Here is an 8122-nt window from a genome sequence, read left to right on the forward strand (position 1 = left end):
TAAAAGCTGGTTGTGCCTAGTAAAATTACCTAAACATAAAAGTGGTTTTTAGAAATAAGCCTACTTTTCCCTTCCTATAATAAATTTATAATTATTTTCACCAACAAAATTTTTTTGGGAATATTGTACAGGCCCCAAATAAGCAGAAACTTCATGTTCGACAGACCCCTCATCAGTTTCCACGCATGTGCGTCAGGTCCATTGTGAAAGTTGTGAACACTAGTTGTACTGCAACCCCTTTTTATTCATTATTACATGCCAAACCTATGCTAAATCTCCCAAATTATCCTTATCTGATGGGTCTGAGGATTGAGGAGAGAGGATAAGGATAATTTGGGATATTTAGCATAGTTGGCATGTAATAATGCATAAAAAGGGTTGCAGTACAAAGTGCTCACACTTCAATAGGCTGATCCACATGGTGGAAACTATGAGGGGTCTCGTCACATGAAGTTTCTGCTTTTGGGGCCTGTACACATTTTTCCCAATAAAATTTTGTTGGTGAAATAATTATAAATTTTTATAGGAAGGGAAAGTAGGTTATTTCTAAAAACCACTTTATAGTTTAGGTAATTTTATGGCAAACCACCTTTATGTGCCTGTTTGGTATATTATCTAAAAAACCAAAAAATAGAAATGGAAACCAAGAAATCTCAAAAATACAATTTCACACATTTCCATGCCTAAAACTCACCCACAATATCTAATAAAATATTATTATATTATCCAATAACTCATCCATCATATCTAATAAATAATTATTTTCATCCAACAACTCATCCATCACATCCACCACATCTAATAAAATATTATTTTCATCCACAACATCACTCAAATTATCTCATCTCATATTTAAAATCACACACATACTCCAATAAATTGTTGACAACTCATCTCAGCTTATTAACATTTTATTTCTTTGTTTTTCCTCCCAAAAAGCTAGGAAAACAATTTCCTTAAGTGTGGATCATATCATCCAATAATATCATGACAACTCATCTCATCTCATCTATTTTCTTATTTTTAAGAAATAACCAAACAAAAAAACAAACCTAATACAAGAAATAGGTTTCTTATAATTCATTTTTTAATTTTTTCCGCAACCAAACAACATCAAACAAGTTTTTTAAAAACTCACTCACATCATCCTATAATAAGGTGACAAACTCATCTCATCCTCATCTCCAATTTCTTTTATTTCTTCTTTTTTTATCCAACCAAAACAATCCCAAAACCTATTTTTCTTAGAAATAGGTTTTATTTTCTCTTGATTTCCCTTTTTTTTACACAAACAACAGCCCCTAACCATCAACAAAGTTTTCTTTCCAATCAATCAATTGACCCACATATCGACCCTAGAATTTCATAGAAAATCCGACAATGCCCTTACTATTTAGATATTGATATGATTAAGGATCTGATTAAGAGGGGTTACGTGCATTGCACGTGAGAATAGGTGAGGCGCACTGTTGAAAGTTCAGAGAAATTAAACAACATGATGGGCTCAGGTGGTAATTAGAATGAAACTAACTTTTATGTGATATTAGGTATAAATTGGAATATAAAGATGGTTGCATAAAATGATCCTAAATATGGTTGTTTCCCCGAAATAACATTTTATTATTATATATACGAGCCAAGACTCTCACTTAAGTGGATAGGGAATAGTTGTCCATCAAATTTTTTAGCCACTCATTTTATTAATATAAAAAGCTCTTCATATCATGCAAGGATCCCTAGGCAAGATCCAATGATAAAAAGTTTGCGTGGACAAACTATTTTCTACTACATTAAGTTGACACATGTTTTCACCTTATATATATATATATATATATATATATATATAATATATATATATAATATATATATATATTATATATATATATATATATATATATAGGCGAGGGTTCAAATAAAAACTCACATATACTTCTCTCTCTCTCTCTCTCTCTCTCTCTCTCTCTCTCTCTCCTCTCTCTAAAACAAAGGGTTCGAGAAAGCTCGTCACCCTGACCCTCGCCCTCCTCGCCATCACCGCCTCCGCCGTCGCCTCCCCTCCCCTCCTCTGCCCGTCCTCGTCGCCGCTCCCCCTTCGTAGATCGTCGTCGCAGAGCTTGAGGAAAACGCTCGAAAAGCTCGAGCAATTGAAGACTATTGAGGAGTGCAGGGAGATGATCCGAAGGTATGATGTTAATGGAGATGGTGTTTTATGCTTTGATGAATTTAAAAAGATGATGCTACGAGAGTAGGTTGGTTTTTGAGATTGATCTTTACCGTAAATGATGATGTTGTTGTGCCCCGTTGAGATTTGGACATTACTTTTTTTTTATTTGAGATGACTTTGATCAATTGAGGGTTCATGTTGATAATATATCTACGTTTTTAATTTCTCACATGACTGTGGATTTATCCTTATGAGCTTCTATATTTGTAAATTATGACTGGTTCTGTTGTGGATGTTTTTTAGTCACCAGGCCGAGACACACAGAGCATTAATCCATTAGCTAAAAGAAGAAAAGAAAAAAAGAAAAAAAAGAAAGGTAAGGAGCAGTAGAGTAGAGGGGAATGAAGAGAAATGTCGTAATTAAGAAAGAACGAAAATGTGTATTAATGTATCTCTATGAATAAAATGCCCCATGTTAGTTCTAGCTCTAATTCATCTTAGTTCTAGGTTTTTAGGTTCTCAAGTTAGTTCTAACTTACCCCATGTTAGTTCTAACCAGCTCCATGTTAGTTCTAGCCCGCCCCATGTTAGTTCTAGCTAGTTCTAGCTCTAATTCATCTTAGTTCTAGGCTCTTGGGAACAGAAAAAAACTCCTCCCACCTCCGATGGAGCCCACCGAGACACCTCGATGACCCCGACAATCTCCTCTCACCTCCGGCAAGCCCGGACAGTGGCGAAAAGCTCCGAACAGCGAAGAACAAACCCGAACGGCGAGAAATTGTACTGCAGAAAACTATAGTTATGTGCCGACTTCGCACGCACTTTCCGATCACCTCTAATCTCCGTTTCTGCCGATTTCTTCTTTGGTGACTAGCTCTACATGTTGCCTATCACATTCAATTTGTATCATGTTCTAACTCATTCTCTATCTCTCTCGGTAACGTCCGAAACATCGCTTGACGGCAGCAGCGAGCAGAAAACAGCAGCGCCGTGCCGACTTCACGCGCGTTTTCTGGCCACCTCCGGTCTCCGTTTTCACCACCGTCTTCGCCGATGTGTAGCCCTTTATATTATCTATCACATGATATCTTCTTTTCACTTGGGCTCATTTTCTACCTCTCGTTATATCACTTCAAATATTATTAGTTCTAGCTAGTTCTAACTCTAATTCATCTTAGTTCTATGCTATTGGGCTCTCAAGTTAGTTCTAACTTGTCCCATGTTAGTTCTAACCCATCTCATGTTAGTTCTAGCCCGTCTTATGTTAGTTCTAGCTCTAATTCATCTTAGTTAAGGCTCTTGGGCTCTCAAGTTAGTTCTAACTTGCTCCATGTTAGTCCTAACCCGCCCCATGTTACTTCTAGCCCGCCCCATGTTAGTTCTAGCTACTTCTAACTCTAATTCATCTTAGTTCTAGGCTCTTGGGCTCTCAAATTAGTTCTAACTTGCCTCATGTTAGTTCTAGCTCGTCCCATGTTAGTTCTAGCTCGTCCCATGTTAGTTCTAGCTCGTTCTAGCTCTAATTCATCTTAGTTAAGGTTCTTGGGCTCTCAAGTTAGTTCTAACTTGCCCCATGTTAGTCCTAACCCGTCTCATGTTAGTTCTAGTCCGCCTCATATTAGTTCTAGCTAATTCTAACTCTAATTCATCTTAATTCTAAGCTCTTAGGAGCGGAGAAAAGCTCCTCCCACCTTCGACGGAGCCCACCGAGACACCCCGATGACCCCGAAAACCTCCTCCCACCTCCGGCAAGTCTGGACAGCGGCGAAAAGCTCCGAACAGCGAAGAACAAACCTGAACGACGAGAAATTATACTGCAAAAAACTGTAGTTTTTTGCCGACTTCACACGCACTTTTCGATCACCTCTAATCTTCGTTTTCACCGATTTCTTCTTTGGTGACTAGCCCTACATATTGCCTATCACCTCTAATTTGTATCACGCTCTAACTCATTCTCTATCTCTCTCGGTAACGTTCGAAACATCGCTTGACGGCAGCAGCGAGCAGAAAACAGCAGCGTCGTGCCGACTTCGCGCGTGTTTTCCGGCCACCTCCGATCTCCGTTTTCACCACCGTTTTCGCCGGTATGTAGCCCTTTATATTATCTATCACACGATATCTTCTTTTCACTTGGGCTTATTTTCTACCTCTCGTTATATTGCTTTGAATATTATTAGTTTTAGCTAGTTCTAACTCTAATTCATCTTAGTTCTAGGTTATTGGGCTCTCAAGTTAGTTCTAACTTACCACATGTTAGTTCTAACCTGCCCCATGTTAGTTCTAGCCTGTCCCATGTTAATTCTATCTCTAATTCATCTTAGATAAGACTCTTGGGCTCTCAAGTTAGTTCTAACTTGCTCCACATTAGTCCTAATCCGCCCCATGTTAGTTCTAGCCCGCCCCATGTTAGTTCTAGCTAGTTCTAACTTTAATTCATCTTAGTTCTAGGCTCTTAGGAACGGAGAGAAGCTCCTCTCACCTCCGGTGAAGCCCACCGAGACACCCCAACGACCCCGACAACCTCCTCCCACCTTCGGCAAGCCCGGACAGCGGTGAAAAACTCCGAGCAGCGAAGAACAAACCCGAACGGCGAGAAATTGCACTGCAGAAAACTGCAGTTTTGTACCGACTTCGCACGCACTTTCTGATCACCTCTAATCTCCGTTTCCACCGATTTCTTCTTTGGTGACTAGCCCTACATGTTGCCTATCACCTCTAATTTGTATCATGCTCTAACTCATTCTCTATCTCTCTCGGTAACGTCCGAAACATCGCTTGACGGCAACAGCGAGCAGAAAATAACAACGCCGTGCCGACTTCGCGCGTATTTTTCGGCCACCTCCGGTCTCTGTTTTCACCACCGTCTTTGCTGGTGTGTAGCCTATTATATTGTCTATCACACGATATCTTCCTTTCACTTGAGCTCATTTTCTACCTCTTGTTATATCGCTTCGAATATTATTAGTTCTAGCTCTAATTCATCTCAATTCTAGGCTCTTGGGCTCTCAAGTTAGTTCTAACACGAGACAAGTTAGAACTAACATGGGGTAAGTTAAAACTAACTTAAGAGCCTAAGAGTCTAGAACTAAGATGAATTAGAGCTAGAACTAATATGAGGTGGGCTAAAACTAACATGTGGTGTGTTAGAACTAACATGAGATAAGTTAGAACTAACTTGAGAGCCTAAGAGCCTAGAACTAAGATGAGTTAGAGATAAAACTAACTAGAACTAATATGGGGTGAGCTAGAACTAACATGGGGTGGGTTAGAACTAACATGGGATAAGTTAGAACTAACTTGAGAGTCCAAGAGCCTAGAACTAAGATGAATTAGAGTTAGAACTAGCTAGAACTAACAATATTCGAAGCGATATAACGAGCGGTAAAAAATGAGCCCAAGTGAAAGTAAGATATCGTGTGATAGAAAATATAAAGGGATACACACCGACGAAGACTATGGTGAAAATGGAGACCGGAGGTGGCCAAAAATGCACGCGAAGTCGGCACGGCGCTGCTATTTTCTGCTCGATACTGCCGTTGAGCGATGTTTCGGACGTTACCGAGAGAGATAGGAAATAAGTTAGAACGTGATACAAATTGAAGGTGATAGGCAACATGTAGGGCTAGTGTAACGCCCTGCCCCGGAATTCTGGGGTCGGTACGCTACTAGATCTGACGGACTGGCCTCACAAACCACCACATGTCTTTTCAGCACGTTTTGTCCTCACTCACGCGCTCCCTGAAAAACTTCCCAGGGGGTCACCCATCCTAGAATTTCTCCAGGCCAAACACGCTTAACTTTGGAGTTTCTAAGAGTTGGGTTCCCAAAAAGAAGATGCATCTTGGTGGTATGAGTATTCCAATCAAATCTATCAATACTACAATACGAATTTATAACACATAAATATTTGATCAGTTGTAAGTTTTACTTCCCAGATAGATTGCCCGCGAGTAGGGTATTTTCCTTTGAGAATTTGTTACACCCGTTATGAACGACAGATATATTTGTTTTAGCTTAGTTGGTATCAGAGCTCTAGTTCCAGTGTTGTCCTATTTCTATTTTTACCTGTCTGTACCTTCACCTATTTATTGTTTCCACTAGAGAGATAGTGATTGTGATGGTGAAACTTGTCATAGCATGGTGGTTGGTGCTTGGCAGGTTTGACAATCCGGGTTTCACCTGGGACTACAGCCTTGTGTGAACCCTGTGGCATCACAGCTAGTCACCAAAGAAGAAATCAATGGAAACGAAGATTAGAGGTGATGGAAAACCGAGAGAGATAGAGTTACATTAATACACATTTTCGTTCTTTCTTAATTACTGCATTTCTCTTCATTCCCCTTCTACTCTACTTCTCCTTACATTTCTTTTTTCTTTTTTTTTTCCTTTTTTTTCTTTTCTTCTTCTAGCTAATGGATTAATGCTATGCGCGTCTCGGCCTGGTGACTAAAAAAACATCCACAACAGAATCAGTCACAATTTGTAAATACAGAAGGTCATAAGGATAAATCCACAGTCATGTGAGAAATTAAAAACGTAGATATATTGTCAACATGAACCCTCAATAGAAATTAAAAACGTAGATATATTGTCAACATGAACCCTCAATTGATCAAAGTCATCTCAAATAAAAAAGAAAAAAGAAAAAGTAATGTCCAAATCTAACCCTCAATTGATCAAAGTCATCTCAAATAAAAAAGAAAAAAGAAAAAGTAATGTCCAAATCTCAACGTGGCACAACATCATCATCATTTACGGTAAAGATCAATCTCAAAAACCAACCTACTCTCGTAGCATCTTTTATTTAAATTCATCAAAGCATAAAACACTATCTCTATTAACATCATACCTTCGGATCATCTCCCTGCACTCCTCAACAGTCTTCAATTGCCCGAGCTTTTCGAGCGTTTTCCTCAAGCTCTGCGACAGTGATCTACGGCAGGGGAGCGACGACGAGGACAGGCGGAGGAGGGGAGGGGAGGCGACAGCGAACTCGAGGGGAGCATTGGGGGCCTGAGCGGAGGCGACGACGACGAGGAGGGCGAGGGTCAGGGTGACGAGCTTGAGAAAGCTCTTACTTTTAGAGAGGAGAGAGAGAGAGAGAGGAGATGAGAGAGAGAGAGAGAGAGAGAGAGAGGATATGAGTGCTGGGTCTGAGGGATTGAGGAGAGAGGATAATGATAATTTAGGGATTTTAGCTTAGCTGGTATGTAATAATTGATAAAAAGGGGCTGCAGTATAAAATGTCACACTTAAAGGGGCTGATCCACATGGAGAAAACTATGAGGGGGCTCGTCACATGAAGTTTCTGCTTTTGGGGCCTGTACACATTTTCCCCAAATTTTTTTTATATTTTCTTATAAAGCCTTAATAGTTCATGATAGTTTTTTGAAGTTAACATGCTAATATTCGGATAGATTGCATATAATCCCATTTATTTATGCCTTCAGGAGCACTCGTCAACTATCACCTCGCAGCTATTTTATCAGTACTTAACAATATTGGTTTTTTTAAAAGAACAACTTGTAGTAATCTCCTCTCTCTCTAATGTTACTCTCCGTTTTTTATATATAATGAGAAAGTAGTGATTCTTCTAAAGACATAAAAAATTGATATGTGTCATTTAAATGCATGACATGTATCACATCTAAAAATAGCCATGTATCCTTTGATCCTATCAGAAGATGACGTGTGGATACATATTTTTTTCCTTCATCTAATTAAGAATCTTATCAATTTAAGACCATCCCTAATTAGAAAGTTCTAATATAATGGGTAATCCTAATCAAATTATACTACCTGTAAATAAAAAAAATTCATAATCATATCCCTAATTTATATATAAATTGGTGAACTATTCCTAAAGACTCAATCGTATGCCATGTGTCAAAAAAAAAATACATATCCATCTATCCTATTAGAAATCGACATGTTCATAATCATATCCCTAAAAATATT

Source organism: Asparagus officinalis, chromosome 7 (assembly GCF_001876935.1).
Source record: "Asparagus officinalis chromosome 7, Aspof.V1, whole genome shotgun sequence".
Lineage (NCBI taxonomy): Eukaryota > Viridiplantae > Streptophyta > Magnoliopsida > Asparagales > Asparagaceae > Asparagus > Asparagus officinalis.